Source organism: Nerophis lumbriciformis, linkage group LG28 (assembly GCF_033978685.3).
Source record: "Nerophis lumbriciformis linkage group LG28, RoL_Nlum_v2.1, whole genome shotgun sequence".
Classification (NCBI taxonomy): Eukaryota; Metazoa; Chordata; class Actinopteri; order Syngnathiformes; family Syngnathidae; genus Nerophis; species Nerophis lumbriciformis.
The window spans coordinates 3591998-3619290 of record NC_084575.2 but is presented as its reverse complement, the minus strand read 5'-3'; the positions used below and the strand labels follow the sequence as shown (position 1 = coordinate 3619290).

At 40.4% G+C, this 27293-nt stretch overlaps 2 protein-coding genes and 1 non-coding gene across 3 annotated transcripts in view; all 3 read left to right on the top strand.

Annotated features, from left to right (window-relative positions):
* The window catches only part of LOC140680121 (uncharacterized), a 1112395-nt gene that overhangs the window by 831663 nt on the left and 253439 nt on the right, over window positions 1–27293 (top strand). The window lies entirely within an intron of this gene.
* Window positions 1–27293, top strand: part of LOC133570551 (uncharacterized) — a 270169-nt gene that overhangs the window by 36143 nt on the left and 206733 nt on the right. The gene's annotated exons all lie outside the window — the stretch shown is intronic.
* LOC133571135 (5S ribosomal RNA) lies at window positions 950–1068 on the top strand. The gene has a single exon (XR_009810293.1). It is a non-coding gene; the product is annotated as a 5S ribosomal RNA (ribosomal RNA).

Below are 27293 nucleotides of genomic sequence, written 5' to 3'. Positions count from 1 at the left end.
GGATCAAAAACATTTTGATATTAAAAACAAATGTTTATTTTCAATAGATTCCTGGTCATATGACCTAAAATCCCAAATTCATTTTAAATATTAGAAGTGATTTTTCTAATGTGTTTCACACCTTTTTGTTTTAAATTGTAAGTTTAATTGGATTTTATATAAATTAGTAATATTGAAAACCATGGTTTCATTTTTAGCTCCCGCAACAACTACGACTATCCAACATAAAACCAACTTGACTCTCATTTGGAGCTAATACAAATGTTGATAATTATCTGTATAAGACTTATCATGCACATGATTTTTACTAAAAAACGTATTTTAAATAAAACCCTATTTTAAAATAAAAGGGTGTGCGTTACACTAAAAGGTTAGCATGACTAATAAGTGGAATTAGGTTACCAAGTTGTATGACATTGAGACTATTGGGAAAATATCCTTATTTTTTTATATTAAACATGGATATAATTTTAAAATTATGAAATAATGGGCATGCACAATAAGGAGGTATGACTAATTATTTACATTCTTTTAGATGAATCAGTGTTTTGATGTAGCAGATATACAATTTTCAAGGCAATGTTGATTTATTGACGGTCCCTACGCATAAAGCAGTGTTGAGAGCTGTGATCCAGCACCCCCCGCCACCCCAAAAGAGACAAGCGGTAGACAATGGATGGAGAGCTGCACCTCACACAGCCACAAAAAGCACATTAGTGTACGCATGCGCGACAGGCTCTAAGATAAATAATAATTGTCTTTCACCCCCTGTGATGAGGTAGCGACTTGTCCAGGGTGTACTCCGCCTTCTGCCCGAATGCAGCTGAGATAGGCTCCAGCACCCCCCGCGACCCCAAAAAGGACAAGCGGTAGAAAATGGATGGATGGATGTCTTCCATCCCGTCTGTAAGAGTTCCATTTAAAAAGGTTGGTTTTACCTCGTCTTTCGGCTTACGGCCATACTACCCTGAACACGCCCGATCTCGTCCGATCTCGGAAGCTAAGCAGGGTCGGGCCTGGTTAGTACTTGGATGGGAGACCGCCTGGGAATACCAGGTGCTGTAAGCTTTTACACTCACGCCAGAGGGCGCTACAAAGTGCTGAGACTACAGCTGTTGTGATTCATGTATTGCTTTAATTGCAACTATTCCAAAATAAGGGAATATATTCGGTTATTATAATACAATTCCACTTAATATTTACAACTACAGTTGAAGGTACAAACCTTTACAACAGGATTTAAAACACAAATACCAACTAGAGCAATATTTAGATTGATTTAAAAATAATGGTGTGGTCTTTTGCAGTCAGTCAACCTCGCCCACGCCTCCTACCACTCCGTCCTGCATGAAGCTGAGGAGCCACGACTCGTCTCGCTCTGATCAGCCAACTTATCATTTAAAGGGGTCATATAAGCTACTGTTTATTTACCAAAATAAGTTGTATGTCTTTGTTTTTGAAAATGCAAAAGTTTATTTTTATTTTCACCGGAGGTGGGGGGGAAGAGCTGGTTACTTGTTTCTCTCGCAAGATCTCGAAAAGAGCTGGTTAATTTTTTCTCTCGCGAGATCTGACAAAACTGCGCGCGAACCAAACAGGGCGAGGATAAAGCAAGATGGCGTCTGACGGTGAAGACGTTATTGCAGTCGTCACAGTTCAGTGTTCTTAATCTGTGCGTCCATGTACACATATATGTCCTTTATTACACTCTATTAAATAGAGTCATAATAACTGTTTGTATATTAGTCTGAGCGCACTTCTCCAGCTAGCTTAGCTTGCTAGTTAGCTTAGCTTGTTAGCTGCTAACAAAGAGAGATGAAAACACATCGCTAAGCAGAGATCAAGTGTGAGTGTAAAGTGTTGTGATTGTGTGAAAATGTGCGAAAGAACCATAGCAGAGTACGAGGAGGAACTTTGTCCAACAAGAGAGGAGAAGGAGCGACAACATGAAAAACATCAAGTTGTGTTACACACAACAGGTTTGTTTACTTCTTACTCTCACATCTTTACTAACTTTATATTTATTATTAACACTTTTCTTCAATAGATTGTCTATAGGAAGATCAATCAATCAATCAATCTTTATTTATATAGCCCTAAATCACAAGTGTCTCAAAGGGCTGCACAAGCCACAACGACATCCTCGGTACAAAGCCCACATACGGGCAAGGAAAAACTCACCCCAGTGGGACGTCGATGTGAATGACTATGAGAAACCTTGGAGAGGACCGCATATGTGGGTAACCCCCCCCCTCTAGGGGAGACCGAAAGCAATGGATGTCGAGTGGGTCTGACATAATATTGTGAGAGTCCAGTCCATAGTGGATCCAACATAATAGTAAGAGTCCAGTCCATAGTGGGGCCAGCAGGACACCATCCCGAGCGGAGACGGGTCAGCAGCGTAGAGATGTTCCCAGCCGATGCACAGGCGAGCGGTCCACCCCGGGTCCCGACTCTGGACAGCCAGCACTTCATCCATGGCCACCGGACCTGTGCCCCCCCCCCCCCTCAAGGAAAAGGGGAGCAGAGGAGAAAAGAAAAGAAACGGCAGATCAACTGGCCTAACAGGGGGGCTATTTAAAGGCTAGAGTATACAAATGAGTTTTAAGATGGGACTTAAATGCTTCTACTGAGGTAGCATCTCTAATTGTTACCGGGAGGGCATTCCATAGTACTGGAGCCCGAATAGAAAACGCTCTATAACCCGTAGACTTTTTTTGGGCTCTGGGAATCACTAATAAGCCGGAGTTCTTTGAACGCAGATTTCTTGCCGGGACATATGGTACAATGCAATCGACAAGATAGGACGGAGCTAGACCGTGTAGTATTTTATACGTAAGTAGTAAAACCTTAAAGTCACTTCTTAAGTGCACAGGAAGCCAGTGCAGGTGAGCCAGTATAGGCGTAATATGATCAAACTTTCTTGTTCTTGTCAAAAGTCTAGCAGCCGCATTTTGTACCAACTGTAATTTTTTAATGCTAGACATAGGGAGACCCGAAAATAATACGTTACAGTAGTCGAGACGAGACGTAACGAACGCATGAATAATGATCTCAGCGTCGCCAGTGGATAAAATAGAACGAATTTTAGCGATATTACGGAGATGAAAGAAGGCCGTTTTAGTAACACTCTTAATGTGTGATTCAAAGGAGAGAGTTGGGTCGAAGATAATACCCAGATTCTTTACTGATTCGCCTTGTGTAATTGTTTGGTTGTCAAATGTTAAGGTGGTATTATTAAATAAATGTCGGTGTTTAGCAGGACCGATAATCAGCATTTCCGTTTTCTTGGCGTTGAGTTGCAAGAAGTTAGCGGACATCCATTGTTTAATTTCATTAAGACACGCCTCCAGCTGACTACAATCCGGCGTGTTGGTCAGCTTTAGGGGCATGTAGAGTTGGGTGTCATCAGCATAGCAATGAAAGCTAACACCGTATTTGCGTATGATGTCGCCTAGCGGCAGCATGTAAATGCTAAAGAGTGCAGGGCCAAGAACCGAACCCTGAGGAACTCCGCACGTTACCTTAACATAGTCCGAGGTCACATTATTATGGGAGACGCATTGCATCCTGTCAGTAAGATAAGAGTTAAACCACGACAAAGCTAAGTCTGACATACCAATACGTGTTTTGATACGCTCTAATAAAATATTATGATCGACGGTATCGAAAGCAGCGCTAAGATCAAGAAGCAGCAACATAGATGACGCATCAGAATCCATCGTGAGCAGTAGATCATTAGTCATTTTTGCGAGGGCTGTCTCCGTAGAGTGATTTGCCCTGAAACCGGATTGAAAAGGTTCACAGAGATTGTTAGACACTAAGTGTTCATTTAGCTGCTGTGCGACAATTTTTTCGAGGATTTTCGAAATAAAGGGAAGGTGGGACACCGGTCGGTAGTTTACCATGAGGTCAGGATCAAGGTTAGGTCTTTTGAGCAGAGGATGAATAACCGCTTTCTTGAATGCTAGGGGAACAGTGCCAGAGGAAAGTGATAAGTTTATAATATTTAGCACTGATGGACCTAATAATACAAAAAGCTCCTTGATAAGTTTCCCAGGAAGTGGGTCAAGTAAACATGTTGTTTGTTTTATCCCACTTACACGCTGTAATAGTTCCTCTAATGTTATTTCATCAAAAAGAGAGAGACTATTTTGTATTGCAGTATCCGTCGTAGATACAGTTGTATCTGTGTTCATAGAACCCAGTTGTAGCTGGGATGCATTGTCTTTAATCTCCTTTCTAATGAGTTCAATTTTCTTATTAAAGAAATTCATAAAGTCATCTGCCGAGTGGGTGGAGCTATTGGGAGGAGTCCCTTGTTGGGTTAGCGATGCTACTGTACTAAACAAAAATTTAGGGTCGTTTTTGTTGAGGCGGATGAGATTTGAGTAATATTTAGCTTTAGCTAAGGTAAGCATGCGTTTATACGATATTAAACTATCACTCCATGCTTGATGGAAAACCTCAAGCTTGGTTGCGCGCCATTTGCGTTCCAACTTTCTACATGATAATTTATGAGCTCTGGTTTCCTCTGTAAACCACGGGGTGCGCCTTTTAGGGGCCCTTTTTTGTTTTAGCGGTGCTATACTATCAATGGTTTTGCGCAGGGCATTGTCAAAGTTGTTAGTGAGGTTATCAATAGAACCGACATAATTTGGGAATGGTGCCATTCCCAAATTGTCATGAATTGTCATGTGAGGATGTTCAGACACACAATATTTATGAGAGGTTGATGTTCCTCTCAGTTTGTAACAAAGTGTATCAACATGTTTACACAAAACTCACACAGTCACCGGGGGAATATTCCAGAGAGCAGGTTAAGTGCAAACTCCTGAGTATGTAAAGCTCCAGAGTTTGACCTCCAAAAATAAGAGAGGTAAGTCAGAGTCAGTTACCATGGTAACTGACGCTGTAAACCTAGCCTGCTAGCTGGCAGGTTTGACAAGTTATTTATGTGTGTAAAAGCTATACTGACCTGTTATTTCCTTCATATTGGTGCAGCCATTAACCTACTACAACACCTGCTACATCCACCTACTCAGTGGCCTAGTGGTTAGAGTGTCCGTCCTGAGATGGGTAGGTTGTGAGTTCAAACCCCGACTGAGTCATACCAAAGACTATAAAAATGGCACTCAGCATCAAGGGTTGGAATTGGGGGTTAAATCACCATAAAAATGATTCCCGGGCGCGGCCACCGCTGCTGCTCACTGCTCCACTCACCTTCCAGGGGGTGATCAAGGGTGATGAGTCAAATGCAGAGAACAATCTGGCCACACCTAGTGTGTGTGTGACAATCATTGGTACTTTAACTTTTTAATGTGGCAGTGATTGTGGAAAAAACAAAGCCTGATCTAAAGATGACATCTTGATCTCATACCATCTCAAACCAATTGGCCGTTCATTATTAAGTGAAATGTCTTAAAGTCGCTTAAATTTGTCTTTAACCAAGCAACACTATTTTATCCAGTTACTCGATTAATCGAAAACATTTCCAGTAGAACACTTGATTAGTAACATTTTCAATAGCCACAGCCCTATATTTCATGTACAATATAATATTTAGCATGTAGGAGTTAAAATGTGTTTTGTTTGTGTCCTGTAGACATCCATCAGCTGATTGGACACCAAGAAGAATGTCTCCCTCATCTGCAGGGGGACAGTTTCACTTCAGAGGATCCACAGCCCTCACACATGAAAGAGGAAGAGGAGGGAGAGTGTCCTGTAGGGCAGGAGGAGGATGATGTCAGCAAGTTTCCACTGACTGTTGTCTCTGTGAAGACTGAAGAGCATGAAGACAAAGCACCTGAGTCCTCACAGCTTCATCACAGTCCAAGTAAGCACAACATCCACATATCATCTAATACAATGTTTGTGACACATGTTCATCCGGGGGCCACATTTAAAGTTAAAGTTAAAAGTTAAAGTACCAATGATTGTCACACACACACACTAGGTGTGGCGAAATTATTCTCTGCATTTGACCCATCACCCTTGATCACCCCCTGGGAGGTGAGGGGAGCAGTGGGCAGCAGCGGTGGCTGCGCCCGGGAATCATTTTGGTGATTTAACCCCCAATTCCAACCCTTGATGCTGAGTGCCAAGCAGGGAGGTAATGGGTCCCATTTTTATAGTCTTTGGTATGACTCGGCCGGGATTTGAACTCCCAACCTACCGATCTCAGGACGGACACTCTAACCACTAGGCCACTGAGTAGGTAGTATTTATGACTAAAGATGGAGATATACTTGCTTTTTAACACCACCATTTAAAAATGAATGCTCATCAATCATCAACAGTGTAATTGCTGGGGTGTAACCATGTGACCTAGAGGCCGTCCTCCTTACCTCACGTGGTCAAATGAAGGCAAACATTCAATATGGCTACTGTTTATTTACCTTTAGCAGCACATATGTCAGCATATTTCAAAGGTTTAGTGGTGAAGATTAGGGATGTATACCAAGTACCATTTTTTTTAGTACTGGTTCCTAATTATGTCGTCCATGAGGACCGTGAAGATTCTGGACTAATGACACAACTATTTGTATTTTTAATTCCAGCTGACTGACGTAACTATGACACGTTGTCACATTGAGTTCAGCTGCCGCTGCTACACATTAAAATCAGCTTTGAATAATGACAAATAAGGAAGCAACCACACGCAAAAGTTTGACGTGTGTGTTATTGACAAGAAGATGACATAACTGCATTTCACCTTGCACTGCACACATAGTTGACTTCTTTAACACTTCAAATAAACAGCTGGTTTTTTTTTGTTTGTGTTTTTTCTTCTTTATTTAACCAGGTAAAAATCCCATAGAGATCAAAGATCTCTTTTCCAAGGGAGACCTGGCCAAGAGGGCAGCAGCAAGGTTACATTAAAAACAGTAAACAACACATAAAACATCAAATGTACAATATTAAAACTTGCTGACATAACACATGTGCATACAGACAAGGTAGACTGCAATCCTTTCACAGATGCTTTAAACTCATTCAATGTAACAAGGGTTTGAAGTTGAATATTGGATTGTAGGTTATTCCAAGCCTTCGCTGCTGAAAACCTAAATGCTTTCTTGCCCAGTTCAGTTCTTACTTTGGGGACGACAAATTGAAGAACATTCATTGAAAGAAGATTGTGACTTCCTTGTTTCTTTGTAAAAAGACAAGACAGATAAGATGGGGTGATACCCAGAATGGTTTTGTAGATGAACACATACCAATGATTGAGGCGTCGAGCACTTAAAGATGTCCAGTTAACCATTGAGTATAACACACAATGATGAGTAAGTTAACCATTGAGTATAACACACAATGGTGAGTAAGTTAACCATTGAGTATAACACACAATGGTGAGTAAGTTAACCATTGAGTAGAACACACAATGGTGAGTAAGTTGGTGATGAATCTCAGTGCCCCGTGGTACACACTATCCAGCTTGTGGAGACAACCAGCAGTAGCATTCATATACAACACATCTCTATAGTCAATAACAGGTAAAAAGGTTGTTTCCACCAATTTCTGTTTCACAGTAAAAGAAAAGCAAGACTTGTTTCTATAATAAAATCCAAAAAGTTTCAGTTTTTTTACAACATACTGAATGTTCCTTAAAACTCAAGTGGTCATCAATTAAAAATCCTAAGTATTTAAAAGCAGATACTAACACAATTTCGTTGCCCATTTCTTGTTCAAATGTTCTCACACAGTGCTGATCTTACAGTTTTTGATGTGGTAAAGAACATACACTTTGTTTTCTCTGCATTTAAAAGCAGTTGAAGATAGCAAAGTTGTTCTTGTACTCTGTCAAATGCATATTGTAGATATTTAAAGGCCTCAGCAGGAGTGGGTACTGTGCAGTACATGACAGCATAGGAATGGACAGTTGAGTTCGGAATATCCTGTCCAAGATTATTAATTATAAATTAATAATGGGCCCAACACAGAACCTTGGGGGACACCCTTTTTCACTTGCAGTACGTCCGAGAAGGAACCCTCTATCTGAACAGCCTGAGTTCTGCTTGTGAGGTCATTTGCAAACCATCCAACTGCTTGCTGAGAAAAACCAATAGCTGAAAGACGTTTGATTAAAATGACATGATCAACAGTATCAAATGCCTTTGAAAAAGTCAATGAAGAGGGACAGACAGCACTGCTTCTTGTCAAGAGCTTCAGTTACATCATTTATAAACTTCATAGCAGCAGTAACAATACTGTGATTTCTGCCAAAACCTGACTGAAATGGTGACAGAATATGGTTGGTGTCCAAAAAGTCTTTTATCTGTTCACTGATAAGGGATTCTAGCACTTTTGCCAGAACAGAGAGTTTAGAGATTGGTCTGTAATTATTTAGATTACTAGGGTCACCTCCTTTTAATAGGGGGATTACAACGGCAGATTTCCAATCCAAGGGGATTTCATTTGAAATTAGAGTAAGGTTAAAAATGTGAATCAATGGTCCAGCCATAATTTCAGCTGCCAACTTTAGGAAGAGCAGCTCCAACTTATCTGAGCCAGCTGGCTTTCTAGGTTTAAGTTGTTTTAGAGCCCTCATGACCTCTGTTGTGGTAAAGGGCGTGAAGTTAAAAACCTGGGTATTATCAACGGTTCTTTCTGGAGTTAGCGGAACTTCAGTAAAGTTGTCAGAATTATAGAGAAAACCAGAGGAAATAAAATGATTATTATAATGACTACCCATTTCTCTTCTGTCCCTTACTCTGACACCATCAACAAGTATACTAGGTGGGAGATTGACTGAATTACAGCAGGCGGACAAAGATTTGATGATTTTCCAAAACTTCTTTGGGTGTTTGAGGTTTTCAGTTGTTGTGGAGAAATAAAATTCTGATTTGACTTTCTGAAGGAGAGAGGTAAATTGATTTTTTAATTTTCTAAAATTCAACCAATCTGCTTCTAACCCTGACTTGCGTGCCCTGGCCCAAGCAGCATTACGCTCATGCAATACATCTGACAGGTCCGATGTAAACCACTGATTGTCACGTCCTTTAACCCTACGTTTTCTAAAAGGGGCATGTTTGTTCACTATACTCAAGAAGTTTTCGTGAAAATATTTGCAAGCCAGTTCAACATTATCAAAAAGAGCAATTCTATCCCAATTAAAAAGATGAAATGTAAAAAAGCTTGCGTCTCAAATAATTTCATATTATGTTTTTCAAGAAGACGAGGCTTGCTTTTAGGAATCCTTGTGTCTCGCACTACTGCAATCACACAATGATCACTCACATCATTAGGGAAAACACCAGATGCAACACATTTAAAGGGCATATTTGTTAGAATTAAGTCAATGAGTGTAGCTTTTTGAGGGCATTTAGGATTAGGTCTTGTAGCTGAGTTAATTAATTGTGTTAAATTTATAGATTCACACTGTGCTTTCAAAGAGTCCGACGCAGATGTGAGCCAGTCCCAGTTCAAATCACTATTTCCTTGTATTTCAGTTGAGACAGAAGCTTCACAAGAGTAGATAGGGAATTACTAGGGGCAGATGGAGGCCTATAACACCCCACTACCATAATGTGGTGATTTCTAGCTATTTCAATTTCAAGTGCTAACAGTTCAAGTTCTTTTTTTACTGATTCAGAGAGCACTAATTTAGCATCAAACCTCTGCTTAATATATATGGCCACTCCACCACCTTTTCTTTGTCGGTCAGTATGATAGACATTATAGCCATGAATGTAAATATCTTTATCAAGCACAGATTGTTTAAGCCAAGTTTCAGATAAGACTACAATATCAGCATTTGTTGAGTTTATCCAGATCTTTATCATATCCAGTTTAGGGAGTAAACTCCGAACATTGATATGAATAATCCCAAAACCAGATCTAGTTTTAAAAGCCGCAGGTGTAAAACATTGTGTAGGTGTATCAGGGCCTGGATTAGTCTCAACATTTTCTGAGAGCAATAACAATAATATACGGTAACTAAACATTTGCGCTTAAAGTTACCATCTTTTGAGTCGGTCTTTAATCTGTGAAAGTAAGTGCTCACAATAGGGGAGGATGCAGTAATGTTGACGTGATCTCTCAAAACAAGGAAACAATAAGAATGAATGGACTCTACCATAGTATGCAACCATTTTGTTGTGTCCAAAGTCACAGAAATCTTCAACTGAGATAAGGCCGAGGTTATTTTGTAGCTGCCACTATGATGACATGTCAAATTATCAAATATGTCAAACTGTGCATCTTGAAGTATCATAGCTCGTGAGTGGGGGTGACCAGACCCATTTGGGACACCAGTAAAACCACACAAAATTATAAAACACAATATAATAATTTGTGACATAGTGAGAGGAGAAGTTCCACTTGTTTCACCACTTTTGAAGATGTTAGCAGACAGGGCTGAAGACTAGCAACCAAGGCCGACGGGTGGAAGCCCGTAGACAAAGCCAATGGCTGGAGGCAAACAGCAGGTCGATGGAAGGCTAGTAGGCAGGTCGATGGTGGAAGGCTAGCAGGCAGGTCGATGGTGGAAGGCTAGTAGGCAGGTCGATGGTGGAAGGCTAGCAGGCAGGTCGATGGTGGAAGGCTAGTAGGCAGGTCGATGGTGGAAGGCTAGCAGGCAGGTCGACGGTGGAAGGCTAGCAGGCAGGTCGATGGTGGAAGGCTGGTAGCCAGGCCGATGGTGGAAGGCTAGCAGGCAGGCCGATGGTGGAAGGCTAGCAGTCAGGCCGATGGTGGAAGGCTGGTAGGCAGGTTGATGGTGGAAGGCTAGCAGGCAGGTCGATGGTGGAAGGCTAGGAGGCAGGTTGATGGTGGAAGGCTAGTAGGCAGGTCAATGGTGGAAGGCTAGCAGGCAGGTCGATGGTGGAAGGCTAGTGGCGCAGTTGGTAGAGTGGCCGTGCCTGAGGGTTCCTGGTTCAATCCCCACCTTCTACCAACCTATTCATGTCTGTTGTGTCCTTGAGCAGGACACTTCACCCTTGCTCCTGATGGGTCGTGGTAAGCGCCTTGCATGGCAGATCCCGCCATTAGTGTGTGAATGAGTGAATGAGACGGGATGAGTTTGCTAAGTACAAAAATGAGTCAACATTTTTGAATGAAAGAAACTGCTGTTTTAAATGTGTCCTCTAAATGTTGCAATAGCAATTTTTTGTATCTTTGTAGATAATGCTACATATGTAAAACACAACTAAAACACATGATGTTAGCGCACCAGTCGGGGAAAATTAGCAAACTACATCAATAACATCCTGTAATTTGATTTTGATATTATTTATTTATCTTGATAGATTGAAAATGAACACCAATGAGTTGACTGATGAACATTATCACATAATTGATTCTGAAAGTGTAAAAAAGGACAACTAAAGATAGAATACTATTGTATGTAAAAAAAACAACAACAACATGATTCGTACATTTTCAGAATGTGTTTGTTCTATTTTTAAACAAAGAAAACAATCTGCAATTGTCTTTATTTTTTACGTTATCTTGCCGTGATTTTACCAGTCCGGCCAATTTGGAGTAGATCTTCCTCCACGTGGCCCCCCCATCTAAAATTAGTTTAAACACCCCTGGCCGAGATCTTCCTGCGAAAAGCAGATACGAGAAAAAAATCTAATTATGAAACGGAATAGATCCCTAAAGATTTGTTGAGTAATATCAAGGATTATCCGTCGGTGGCGTTCCCAGACATGTGGAACTATCTTGAGTTCCAGACGTCATTCTACACCACAAATTGTGGTTAAGTTTAGAGATAAAGTTTAGGTGTCATAGACCGTATACAGAATAACATATTTACAGACTTTATATCAGTGAGTGTAAAGTTAAGAATGCCTCAATCAATGCTGCCTTGTACTTATAAAAAAACTTGCTCCTCATCAAATTTCCAAGTCTGTTTTTTACTCACTTTTGAATGAATTTTAGTGGCTGGGACAAAAGGAAGTATTTCCGTGTTTTTATTGGTTGTTTTGTTACACTCTTTTAAAACAACACACAAAAGAACACAAATAATGTCATTGTGTTAACAGTGTCAGTCCAAAACTATTTATATTCTCTCTTTATCTTATTGACTTATTTACCCAACAGACGTTCAACAGCCCCTTCACATTAAAGAGGAAGAGGATTATCCACAGCCCACGAACATTAAAGAGGAAGATAATGATCCACAGCCCACCCACATTAAAGAGGAAGAGGAGGATCCACACATGAAAGCGGAAGAGGAGGGAGAGTGTGTTGTAGGGCAGGAGGAGGATGATGTCAGCAAGTTTCCACTGACTGTTGTCTCTGTGAAGACTGAAGAGCATGAAGACAAAGCACCTGAGTCCTCACAGCTTCATCACAGTCCAAGTAAGCACATATCATTTTATTCTCAGGGCATTCAATCCATCACAACTGGACTGTTCACTTTGTCTTAGAAGACTCATCCAAGTAGGCTTCATCACTTCATGCTCATACACTTCAAGTCTTAAATCTAATCATTGGAATTTAGAGGGGAACTGCACTTTTTGGGAATTTTTCTATTGTTCACAATCTTTATAAAAGACATGATGGTGGATATATATAAAACAAATCACATTTCAAGTAGGGCTGGGCGATATGGCCTTTTATTAATATCTCTATTTTTAGTCCATGTCACGATACCCCATATATATGTGGATATGTTTAGTCCATGTCACGATACACCATATATATGTGGATATGTTTAGGCCATATAACCATACACCATATATATGTGGATATGTTTAGGCCATGTCACGATACACCATATATATGTGGATATTTTGCCTTAGCCTTGAATGAACACTTGATGCATATAATCACAGCAGTATGATGATTCTATGTGTCTACTTTAAAACATTCTTCTTCATACTGCATTAATATATGCTACTTTTAAACTTTCATGCAGAGAGGGAACCACAACTAAGTCAATTTAGCAAAAGTGTATTTATTAAACAGTTATTAAGCAGTGGCACAAACATTCATGTCATTTCAAAACAGAAAGTGCAAGATTGTCAGACATTTTAAAACAAGCTATTAGTGCACTTTTGTGCATGATGTCACTAAGATGACATATCAAAACAACACTAAATTAAAGTACACTTTCTGTACAGAATGCCACTACAATGGTTTAAAACAAATAAAGTACACTTTTGTGCATGATGTCAAGATATTTCAATAAGTGTCAAATAAAAAAAAAAGAGCTGCATAATAGGAAATCAAATAGTGTATGTCCTTCACTATGTGGTAGGTTCCTGCGGACGTTATGTCCTTCTGCTGTTGACTATTTGTTTCATACGGTGTTGATGTGGAAATGGTTGCTTGGGCATTTTGTGGGTGTGGCACTGAACAGAGATGTTGACATGCAGAGTTTCAAGCACTCTTCATTCTCTAGCGGGTGACTTTTCAAATGATGCTACATTAGCAGTGCTGCTACTTTTTGTAGCAACGCTTTTGCCCCATACTTGTTCACCATCTACCCGCTGGAACGACCTACCCCTGAGTGTTAGACAAGCCTCCTCTCTTCCTGTTTTTAAATCTCTCTTAAAAACATACTTTTATTCCATGGCTTTTAACACTGAGTGATATCCATCCTGCAATGGCGCCCCATAATACACCTGCTGTGATCCTGTTTTTATGTTTTTATTAATTCTATTTTAATTATTTATTTTTTATCGTGTTCTGTTTGTGTTGTGTTGTGTTTGCTCGGTACTCGTTTTATCTTTTAACCTGTTCATTGTACAGCACTTTGGCTACCCCTGTGGTAAATTTTAAATGTGCTTTATAAATAAAGTTGATTTGATTTGATTTGATTTGAAGCCAAACCACCGCCAGACGATGGACCCCCTGCTGTTTGTCTTGGGAATGAATTATTCCTTCATTTGTTACCAGATTGGCACCTTCTTTCTCTCGTATTACCACTAGCACCACAGCTAACGTTACCATGCCGCTACCTGTCTGCTCCGTGAGAGCGTATGACGTTGCACACGTGACAGTATGTGACGTATGTAAGAAGGTGCGCTTGTTTTATGTCTTTGTGAGAAGGAGAGACAAGAAAGAGTGAGAAGAGCCTGTAGTGTAATGTCTGCAGCTAAAAGCAACTGTGTGAGAACGTATACTCCAATATCACCATATAGTCATTTTCTATATCGCACAGAGACAAACCCACGATATATCCAGTATATTCCATATATCACCCAGCCCTAATTCTATCTCATAAATGTAAATAAAAGACCACTTGCAATGGAGCCAATGGGAGGTCCTCTATAACCATCCAAAATACACCAACAATACTCCATTTGCATTTTGTGGCTTGAATGTCCACCAAGTGTTAGTTGAGTTGAGTTTATTTGGAACATGCAAGCATACAACATGATACATCACACATGCATACATACAACATGATACATCACACATGCATGCATACAACATGATACATCACACAGGCATGCATACAACATGATACATCACACATGCATGCATACAACATGATACATCACACATGCATGCATACAACATGATACATCACACATGCAAGCATACAACATGATGCATCACACATGCATGCATACAACATGATACATCACACATGCAAGCATACAACATGATGCATCACACATGCATGCATACAACATGATACATCACACATGCATGCATACAACATGATACATCACACATGTATGCATACAACATGATACATCACACATGCATGCATACAACATGATACATCACACATGCATGCATACAACATGATACATCACACATGCATGCATACAACATGATACATCACACATGCATGCATACAACATGATACATCACACATGCATGCATACAACATGATACATCACACATGCATGCATACAACATGATACATCACACATGCATGCATACAACATGATACATCACACATGCATGCATACAAGCGCTATATCCAACATGATGTATTATTATAACTGATCTTTTTTGTAACACAGTTAATGAATGAAGTGTACTTTTGTAGTTATTTCCCATATTTCTACACAATAAGTCAGATATGTAACACTAGTGAGCAGTAGAGAATATGAAGTCATTTTTCATCAATTATTATACCTAGACATGTGGTTTCATTTACTCTTTGAATTTCTATTCCGTCTATTTGTGTTTGTGTTTGACTTTCTCTTCTACTGTTACCAAATAGCATTATTTTACTTTTACTGAGATTCAAATATTGTCAAAGCATCTTTTTAATGTGTTCATTTCTTCTGTTATTATTTGTATTATCTTCTGTGTGTTCTCTCCTGAAAAAAACACTGTTGTATCATCTGCAAATAATACTAACTTTAAATATTTTGTAACATTACAAATGTCATTTATATAGAGATTGAATAATTTATGTCCTAGTATTGATCCCTGAGGTACACCACAGGATATATTTAGTGTTGTAGAAGTGTGTTGGCCTAGCTTCACGTATTGTTTCCTGTTGGTTAAATAACTTCTTATCCAGTTTAAGACCAACCCTCTGATGCCATATCCTTCTAGTTTTTTGATGAAAATATTGTGATTAATTGTGTCAAATGCTTTAGTTGGATCCAACAACACTGCTGCTGCACATTTTTTACTATCTATTGCATTGCTCATTTCTTCTGTCATTTCAATTAAAGCCATCAAAGTTGAAATATTAGCTGTGTATCCATATTGCTTCTCTTCTAGTATTCTATGTTTGTTTGTGAAACTCTCTAATCTGTTATTGGACACTTTTTCAATGATTTTAGAAAACTGTGGAAGTAAAGAAACAGGTCTATAATTTGTAAATTGGTGTTTGTCTCCAGTCTTATAAATTGGTGCAACTTTAGCTATTTTCATTTAGTTTGGGTATTTGAAATGATAGGTTACTAATATACATGAATGGTCCTGAGATCTCTTCTAGAACCTTTTTTATGGTTTCCATATCAATTCCATTACAATCAGTTGAAGTCTTAGATTACAGGATTATAACTATTTCCTCCTGTGTCACATTACTGAGGAACATGGAGTTGGGATTTGGCTCTATGGTATCATTATAGTCCTCAATTGAAACTGGGTCTGGAATCCTTTCTTCCAATATTTACAAAGTAATTATTGAAGCTTTCAACTACTTCCTTTATGTTGTCATTATTTGTGTTCCCGTCTAAGAAGTATTGGGGGTAATCCCCCCAAATATAAGCTTTGGCTTCAGCCTATTCCTTTTTCCGTCATTCTTTTTCTTTTCTTTTTGTGTGTAAATGTGTATGATTGTTAAATATGTATCATCTGTACTGTTAAACTGGTCACACAGAATGGTTGATGGTTGATTATATGATGGAAATAAACTTATTTCATTCAAATAAACATATGGGACGCAGGTTGTCTTACGTCAGCACCAGAAGTGGTCAAATCAGCTGCTCACCTGGCAGGTTTTTTGGGGATGAATAGGGAAGTCCTTCTTTAGCTGCCGTCTTGTTTTATCATATATTGCTGCCTTTGCACCTGTCAATGTTAATATTTTTATGCACATTAAATCAACAAAAAACCCTGACTTTGGAGCAATGTTCACGGACTCTAGTATTAGATGCAATGTTATTGGGACCATGATTTATGTCATCACTTGTTCACACCTCCTCATATAGAAGATTCTTTTTCTTCTTCATGTCTCAAGAACACACACACACACACACACACACGCACACACATTATTGTATGTGTGACCTTCTTGACAACCTCTGAAAAAGGACCAGCATTTTTAAATATATAAAGATTTATATTTACAACAATAATAATATATACATACCATGGGGACGGCGTGGCGAAGTTGGTAGAGTGGCTGTGCCAGCAATCGGAGGGTTGCTGGTTACTGGGGTTCAATCCCCACCTTCTACCATCCGAGTCACGTCCGTTGTGTCCTTGAGCAAGACACTTCACGCCTTGCTCCTGATGGCTACTGGTTAGCGCCTTGCATGGCAGCTCCGGCCATCAGTGTGTGAATGTGTGTTTGAATGGGTGAATGTGAAAATACTGTCAAAGCGCTTTGAGTACTTTGATGGTAGAAAAGCGCTATACAAGTATAACCCATAACCCATTTTGCAATTTTCATTTTGTCAGGGAATTAGCCGGTTAGAAATGATACGTTGCTGATATATGTCAGAGGTTCTGAAATGTCTTCTATAACCTTTTTTATGGTTACCATATCTATTCCATGACAGTCGGTTGAGGTCTTGGATTTACAATGTTTTACAATTTTGATTATTTCTTCTTTTGTCACGTTCTTAAGAAACATGGAATTGGGATTTCTGTCTATGAGCTCACTCAAGTCCTCAACTGATCCATCATCTGCATTTGGAAATCTTTGTTCCACATTTGTTCCGATATTAACAAAGTAATCATTAAAACATTCAAGTATTTGGTTCATATTGTCATTTTTTGTATTTCCATGTAGAAAGTACTGGGGGTAATCTTTCTTAGCAGCATTTTTAATGATGCTATTTAGGATGCCCCATGTTGCTCTCATGTTGTTTCTGTTCTTCTTTAATAATTGTCTGTAGTATTCCTTCTTACATGTTCCTAGTATACCAATTAGCTTGTTTTTATATTTCTTATACTTATTTTCTGCCTCTATAGATGTCTGTGTTATTAATATTCCATATAATGTCTTTTTTTTGTGACAAGCATTTTTCAGTCCTTTTGTCATCCATGGTTGGTTGTTTTTCTTTTGCTTCTTACTAACTTCTTTCCATGGACAACATAAACATTGATATTATACATGTGGGTCAATATATATATATATATATATATATATATATATATATATATATATATATATATATATATATATGTATATATGTATATATATATATATATATATATATATATATATATATATATATATATATATATATATATATATATATATATATATTTGATGTGGCAAGCTACTTTTGCAGTGTAGCTTGTAGTGTAGCGTGCTCCAATTCTCTGAGGATAGCTTAGCTCCATTTAATTGAGAGTAACTTGTAGCTTAGCTTACTACATTGTCCAGGTAGCTTGCCCATCACTGTCTATTTGGCCTAGCTCACATGTCAATAGTTTGAATACTGCAAACTTCAATACAGTAACACCTCATTTGTTCTGCAGACGTCCAGCGGGTGTCAGCGGGGAGTCATGAAGAGGAGTGGCACACCAGTGTGGGACAGAAGGAGCTACAGGCCCCCTCCCACATTAAAGAGGAGCAGCTTCATGATGAAGATGAAGCTCAGTCCTTACAGCTTCATCACAGTCAAAGTGAGGAGAACAGAGGGGCGGAGCTTGTAAGTCAACACATCACAGAAGCTGATGGAGAGCATTGTGAAGATATCAAGTCAGAACCAGACAGCATCTTTGCTCCACTGTCAGACATGGACCACATGATGTCACACTCTTCTGATCACAGTGACCACATCCAAAAACCTTTGGAGAGTAAAAATGACTCTAAAGGTGATACGAGACATCACACTAACAACAAACACTTTGACTGCTCTGAATGTGGGAAGTCATTTATACGGAAGTGTCATTTTACAGAACACATGAGAATACATACTGGAGAGAAACCTTTTACTTGCGCTGTTTGTAAGAAGAGTTTCTCCAGAAAGGGTGGCATGACCACACACATGAGAACACACACTGGAGAGAAACCTTTTACTTGCTCTGTTTGTGCTAAAAGATTCAACACTAAGAATGACATGATATTACACATGAGAACACACACAGGTGAGAAACCTTTTACTTGCTCTGTTTGTAAGAAGAGTTTCTCCACAAAGCGTAACATGACCACACACATGAGAACACACACTGGAGAGAAACCTTTTACTTGCTCTGTTTGTGCTAAAAGATTCAACACTAAGAATGACATGATATTACACATGATAACACACACAGGTGAGAAACCTTTTACTTGCTCTGTTTGTAAGAAGAGTTTCTCCAGAAAGGAACACATGACCAGACACATGAGAACACACACTGGAGAGAAACCTTTTGCTTGCTCAGCTTGTGCTAAAAGATTCAACACTAAGATGAACATGATATTGCACATGAGAACACACACAGGTGAGAAACCTTTTACTTGCTCTGTTTGTAAGAGGAGTTTCTCCAGCAAGAAAAATATGACCAGACACATGAGAACACACACTGAAAAGAAACCGTGTAGTTGCACTGTGTGCCGCCCTCGATATGTAGAAATATATTGGCTTTACCCTAACACCTTTTCTTGATCAAACACTCTGAAAAACGTCTTCTTGTCCACAGGTTTATTGACTGTAAAAAGTGTGAAACTGAAAGCGTACAAGCAGAAGGATGCTTACATTACAGACATGCACACTCAAGCATACTACAATAAAACATACATTGTGCTGTGTATTGAACTTAAATGGATAAATAAATGCCACAAAATATGTAATTTAAGTGCTCTACAGCAAACTAGCTTACTATGCTAACATTCACTTCACTGTATGAATTACGAAAATTAGCATGACTGACTTTTGGCCATAAAACGTCCCAAATTACATCACAACCAACAAATAATACAAGTCCATCAAATATTAGCATACTACTCAACAATACATACCGATGATACTTTGTTTGGCATGAGATTCGAGCATATGAAAACGTTTGCAATCGTCACCGAACTAGCTTAAAGTAGACTTGAAAGGAGATCCTTGTTGAGCCCTGTTAACATGGACATTACTGTAAACTAGACTATGCTGCCTCCTGCTGTGTAAAGGAGGAAGTGCACCTCACTGTTGAATTCCAAAGTGAACTTAAACACTGGTTTTACATATATTATTAATAAATTCAACAAACAAGACAGAACACACTGTGTGTGATAAGATGTTCAGGTTTAAGAATCAGTTGAGTAAACACAAGTGTGTAACAGTCATGGAAGCTGCAGGGATGTAAAAACAGTTAAACAGTGATTGTGCTAAATGTAGTTTAAAAACACAGCATGTTTAATAAGAATGTATATTTGATGTTGTATGTAGTGCTTCTCATCTTCTAGTCTTATATGTTGTCCTGTACTTACTTTTTAAGTTGTGTGCATGTATTGAATATTATATATGTCGCTACTATTTTTTCTCATCTTTGAAGAGAGGACATCTTATTATTTTCATTGTTTTTTTCCCACACATTTTTCCATTGCATTTTATTGATGTTATTATCCAATTAAAAGTATGAATGAATAAAATGGTTAACAAAATGTGGACTCTGGTAGATTAGCAGCATTGTTACATCATGGATGTTAACTACTGCAAAACATCAACAAAGAAGAAAAATGCTGAAGTTAGCAACACATCACTGAACTTTAGAGCCATCGTGAGTGGAGTTGCTTGTTTTTATTGCTGCATTTGTACTTATTTCACCTCACATCTTCACTTTTAATCCTAAAGTCTTCTTCACATATATTGTTGTAGGCTTCTAACATTTATGTTTCTGATGTGTGTGTGTAGTCTGTGGAAAGGGTTGTTGTCCCTTGTGGATCCAATTGTTCACTTACACAGATACATCCTCATCATCATCATCATCATCATCATCACCGGTCCACTACTGGACGAAACCTTAGCATTAATGTTTTAATATAAGTGTGACCTCATTATTCCTTGATAATAAGACTAAAAATACATATTTAAGCACTGTATTAGAGTGCTTCTTGTAGTACTCCAACTCGCCACACTGAGAAGTGGGGGCGATCATGAGCTAGCAGATGCATGTTGCTATCATGTTTTATCAGCGAGGAAGACAACATTTCTGTTTACTTTTTGTCAGATCCAAGTTTTAATGCTCTGCTGAATAAATGAATCACTATGGCTGCCAATATGAAGGATTATTTATATATTTAAGATCAAATACTTCTCTTAACAGCTAGAAAAATGACACCACAATAAAAGTGAAACAGCAGCAGGACTCAGTAAATATTTTATTAATTGACTATTTAATTAACTATAAAGAGTAACATGACAGTGGATATTTCACAAGAGTTGACTAAAAAGTGTAAAATGGGAATGCTACATAAAATGCTTAACATAGACTGATACTGATACTGTGTAATCATTTATTTGTCCTAACATTATTTTGGGATATAAATTGATGTCCCCCCAATGTTAAACTCATTTCTAGGCTCACTGTGTGAAGACTGGAGGTTAATGTACTAATAAAGTAAAAACATGTAGCACAAATGATGTGTATATATGTTAGCCAATAACAAGTCCGTCTGTAAGGCACACAAACACATTTATTCAACATCGTTATGATGTAACATGGAAGATGCTAACGTTAAGCTAACTAGCGAGGTGATGCTGTGAAGAGCTGCTCCGCAAAGTTGGCATACAACCAAAATTTACTTTAAAATGTTTTTATTAATGTTCACTTTCAATGTATTTATTTGGAACATGTCAAAACTTTACAAGCACAACTTTTGCTCAAGTGATCAAGCGTCCAACATGAGTGGAAGAAGCAGAGCTTGTCTGGTTCCCCCCAGTGTAAAAACTAAATGCTTGTCTGGTCCCCCCCAGTGTAAAAACTAAATGCTTGTCTGGTCCCCCCCAGTGTAAAAACTAAATGCTTGTCTGGTCCCCCCCAGTGTAAAAAGTAAATGCCACTCAATGATGTGTTGAGTTGAGTTGAGTGTATTTATTTCTATGTCACATTTAAAACAATCTCAGTTGGCCAAAGTGCTGTACAGACATAAGACATAAGGTGCACATAGTGTCACATTAACATGGTAACATAGGAGGATGAATACAATACAATAGTAAAATATACCTTAAAAGAAGTGCAGAATATATCACCTAAAATACTAAAATGTAATAAAGAAATACAAAAGGTTAAAACAAGAAATTAAAAAATACAACCAAGATATCCTGCCTAATAAGATTTGAACGCCAGGGAGTAAAAATATGTTTGTAGACTTAAGATTTAGGTTTAGATCTAACATTTAAATATAATATTTAGAGTCAACATTTAAATGTGATTAAAATGAGTTAAATCTGAGAAATATATCTGCTAGAAAAGTGTGACTGAACTTTTGCACCCCATAGATATGGGCATCTACATCCACCCATCCATCCATTTTCTACCGCTTGTCCCTCTCGATGTTATGGGCGTGGCTGGAGCCTATCCGTGCTGCACTCGGGCGGAAGGCGGTGTACACCCTGGTACACCAGGACCTTCTTATTATGAGGCACCAGCACTAACCTCTATACCACCGTGCTACCCATGCAAGCTAATATCTATGATTATTATCCATTATTTTGTCTTGCAGCATGATATTATTAGTAATAAAATACATTTAGGCACTCATTTTAATGCAGTTAAAGAAAGACAACAATTTCTGATGAATAGGCCAGGATGTCTTGAGAGTGTTTAATCACTCACTGTATTTTTCCATCGTATCACAGCCGGTGCAAAGTTATTTTCCACTGAATAGTTTGTAAATATCACATGTAACGCTGGCGTGAACGATGAGGCTCGCCCTTCAAAATGGATTCCAGTAAACATCCAAACCCCTCTATACCAGTCAGGTTCATGCAGCAGGCGGCAGGGAGCCCACGTCACGTCATAGGTCATACGTTAGATTGGTATTTTTTTAAAGAAAACGTTCCAATTAAGTGTACAGAGTGCACATTATGCAAACATTTTTATTTACCTATTTCTATTGTTATTTAAAAATAGTTTTCTTTTTTACATTCTGCAATTTGGTGCCCCCTCCAAAGGATGGTGCCCCAGACGGCCGCCTGGCTCGCCTGTCAGGAAAGCTGGCCCTGGGTCTCGGCCTCCTTTGCTCCGGCTCTTTGGCTTCAAGCCGGTAGACGCAGCGGAAGGTGATGTTCCTGATGGTGTTCGCTGGAACTTTGAGCTGATGTTCCATGAAGGACTGCACTGCACGCGGTTCTCTCAGGATCTTCCTCAGTCTATGTCACGACGTGGACTTAGGCGACGCAAATTATTGCGTAGGTTGCTTTCCCAAGATGCAAACGATCTGAAGCGGACATGGCGTGGAGGTAAGGACATTATTTATTTTAACACTAACAAAAAGTACCAACAAAAGGCACGCACAAAGGCGGAGGTACAAACTTGGCAAATGAAAACAAAAACGAGCACAAAGGCAGAAACTATGAACATGAAACAAAACTCGCTAACTGTGACATGAACAAACAAAACTTACGTGGCATGGCTTGAAGCATAACTATGAACAGGCATGAGTATCAGAAGTAGCAAGGGTACAGAAGTAAACAGAGTTAATGTCGCCAGGACGATCAACAGAAAAAGACAGGCTTAAATAACAGTGACATGATTAGTGACAGATGTGTGAGTCCAAACGTGGAACAGGTGAAACTAATGGTTGCTATGGTGATAAAACAAGGGAGTGAAAAAGCAGGAACCAAAAAGAGTCCAAAAACCAAACAGGACTTAACTTAAAAAAAAACATGATCACATACATGACAGAGCCTTCCCCCTTTAAGGACAGATACTAGATGTCCAAAACACAAAACCAAAAACAAGGCAGGATCGAGAGTCATGGGAGGGTGGGAGGGGGACATGGCGGTGGGTCGCCAGCCCAAGTGTCCCCGCATCCACCGGGGCAGAGTTAGGTGGCGGCGACGCTTAGAACGCCGCTGCACCTGACGAGATGGGCGACCCGGGAATGGCCACATCCGTGGCCGACGAGGAGGTGGACGCACTTGGCGTGGCGGACGCCCAAGAAATGGCCACATACGTGGCCGACGAGGAGGTGGGCGCGTCGTCGTGGCGGGCGGAGAAGCTTGGCATGGTGTGGCAGGCAGCAAAGCTTGGCGTGGTGCGGCAGACGAAGCAGGCATGGAAGCAGCAGACGAAGCAGGCTCGGGTGCAGCAGACGAAGCAGGCAGCGAAGCTTGGCGTGGCGGGTCTTGGCGTGGCGTGTCTTTGTGTGGTGTGTCTTAGCGTGGCGGGTCTTGGCGTGGCAAGTCTTGGCTTGGCAAAGTCTTGGCTTGGCGAGTCTTGGCTTGGCGGTGCTTGGCTTGGCGGTGTTTGGCTTGGTGGTGCTTGGCTTGGTGGTGCTTGGCATGGGTCTTGGCTTGGTTGGTCTTGGCGTGGGTCCTGGCTTGTGTCCTGACTTGAGTCCTGGCTGCGTGGAGCTGCTACGGGCGGCGCTTGGCGGCGTGGAGCCGCCAAGGGCGGCGCTTGGCGGCGTGGAGCTGCTACGGGCAGCGCCTGACGGCGTGGAGCTGCTACGGGCGACGCATGGCGGCGCTTGGCAGTGTGGAGCTGCTACGGGCGGCGCTTGGCGGCGTGGAGCTTCTACGGGCGGAGCTTGGCGGCGTGGAGCTGCTACGGGCGGCGCTTGGCGGCGCTTGGCGGCATGGAGCAGCTACGATCGGTGCTTGGCGGCGTGAAGCAGCTACAGGAACCTGCCGTGGTGCAGGTACAGGAACCTGGCGTGGAGCAGCTACAGGAACCTGCCGTGATGTAGCTACAGGAACCTGTCGTGGTGCAGGTACAGGAACCTGCCGTGGTGCAGGTACAGGAACCTGCTGTGGTACAGGTACAGGAACCTGCCGTGGTGCAGGTACAGGAACCTGCCGTGGTGCTTGGCGTGGTGAAGGTCCTGGTACTTGACGTGGTAGAGTTGGTGCTAGCCTTGGTGCTAGCCGTGGTGCAGCGACTGGTGCTAGCCTTGGACTTGGCGCTAGCCTTGGACTTGGCGCTAGCTTTGTACTTGGCGCTAGCTTTGGTGCCGGTGGAGGTGGCCGGGCCGAAGGTTGCGGCTTGGCAGGCCGAAAGACCGGTGGTGGCGGCCAGGCTGAAGGCTGTGGCTTGGCATGATGTTGAACTGGTGGTAGCGGCCGGGCTGGAGGCTGTGGCTTGACATGACGCAGCTGAGCCACCCCACTAGTACCGTTCCCGGCCCTAACCCCCCGCCCCCTCAAGAAGCGGGTACCAGACGCGCTCCCCGTGGTCTGGAACCGTCTTTTGGGGAGGGTGGAGGGAGGTCAGGAGGAGGGCAGAATCCTCCCCTTTGAATTGTCCAAAATGTCTTTAATTTTTTTCTACCTGGGATTGAGTGGGCGGAAAAAAAGAAAAGTCCTGTGATGTGGGCGGAGCATGAAAATCAGATGGCTGTGACTGACAAGCTCTAATGTCCAAAAACATGTTCTGATAATGTTCAATCATGGTCTTTGAGTCTTTTGTTGGAGGCGGGTGATCAAAAGTGAAAGAGTTCAGAGAAAAAAAATCAAGAGACTCCTGGGAGAAATGGAGCATTAAGTGCCTCTCAGTGCTTATCGTCGAGGACGTGGAAGACCTCTACCTATTTGGAACCGTGATCGCTGGCCATCTGCTGATTGGGCTGGGCATTGCTTTGGTGTATCGTCAAATTCGAAAGATGATGGCAGACATTCAAGGAGCCCAAAGGCTGCCCATCGCAATGGAAGACATGGCTCCAGCTGTGGGAACACAGACTGTGGCGAGTTCAGAACTGAATCTGATCTTGCAGAACTCTGCTGCTCGTCTTTTAACCAAAACCAAACGACGTGAGCACTACACACCTGTACTGGCTTCCTTTCATTGGCTACCAGTTACATTTAGAGTTCATTTTAGAATTGTACTTACTGTTTTTAAATGCTTACACCAAGAAACCCCGTCCTATCTTATTGAGCTGCTGCAGCCTTGTTGTCCCAGCAGGACTCTGAAGTCTTCAGACCAGCTCCTCCTGGCTGTCCCAAGAACTAGGCTAAAAACCAGAGGAGATGAATCCTTCTCAGTGGCAGGGCCCAGACTGTGGAACAACCTTCCACTATCTATTAGATGCTCCCAGTCTCTGAGACTATTTCAATATACCAGACAAGCATTTAGTTTTTACACTGGGGGGAACCAGACAAGCATTTAGTTTTTACACTGGGGGGGACCAGACAAGCATTTAGTTTTTACACTGGGGGGGACCAGACAAGAATTTAGTTTTTACACTGGGGGGGACCAGACAAGCATTTAGTTTTTACACTGGGGGGGACCAGACAAGCATTTAGTTTTTACACTGGGGGAGACCAGACAAGCTCTGCTTCTTCCACTCATGTTGGACGCTTGATCACTTGAGCAAAAGTTGTGCTTGTAACGTTTTGACATGTTCCAAATAAATACATTGAAAGTGAACATTAATAATAACATTTTAAAGTAATTTTTGGTTGTATGCCAACTTTGCGGAGCAGCTCTTCACAGCATCACCTCGCTAGTTAGCTTAACGTTAGCACCTTCCATGTTACATCATAACGATGTTGAATAAATGTGTGTGTGCCTTACAGGCGGACTTGTTATTGGCTAACATATATACACATCATTTGTGCTACATGTTTTTACTTTATTAGTACATTAACCTCCAGTCTTCACACAGTGAGCCTAGAAATGAGTTTAACATTGGGGGGACATCAATTTATATCCCAAAATAATGTTAGGACAAATAAATGATTACACAGTATCAGTATCAGTCTATGTTAAGCATTTTATGTAGCATTCCCATTTTACACTTTTTAGTCAACTCTTGTGAAATATCCACTGTCATGTTACTCTTTATAGTTTATTAATTAGTCAATTAATAAAATATTTACTGAGTCCTGCTGCTGTTTCACTCTTATTGTGGTGTCATTTTCCTACCTGTTAAGAGAAGTATTTGATTAAATATATAAACAATCCTCCATATTGGCAGCCATAGTGATTCATTTATTCAGCAGAGCATTAAAACTTGGATCTGACAAAAAGTAAACACAAATGCTGTCTTCCTCGCTGATAAAACATGATAGCAACATGCATCTGCTAGCTCATGATCGCCCCCACTTCTCAGTGTGGCGAGTTGGAGTACTACAAGAGGCACTCTAATACAGTGCTTAAATCTGTATTTTTAGTCTTATTATCAAGGAATAATGAGGTCACACTTATATTAAAACATTAATGCTAAGGCTTCGTCCAGTAGTGGCCCAGTGATGATGATGATGATGATGAAGATGTATCTGTGCAAGTGAACAATTGGATCCACAAGGGACAACAACCCTTTCCACAGACTACACACACACATCAGAAACATAAATGTTAGAAGCCTACAACAATATATGTGAAGAAGACTTTAGGATTAAAAGTGAAGATGTGAGGTGAAATAAGTACAAATGCAGCAATAAAAACAAGCAACTCCACTCACGATGGCTCTAAAGTTCAGTGATGTGTTGCTAACTTCAGCATTTTTCTTCTTTGTTGATGTTTTGCAGTAGTTAACATGCATGATGTAACAATGCTGCTAATCTACCAGAGCCCACATTTTGTTAACCATTTTATTCATTCATACTTTTAGT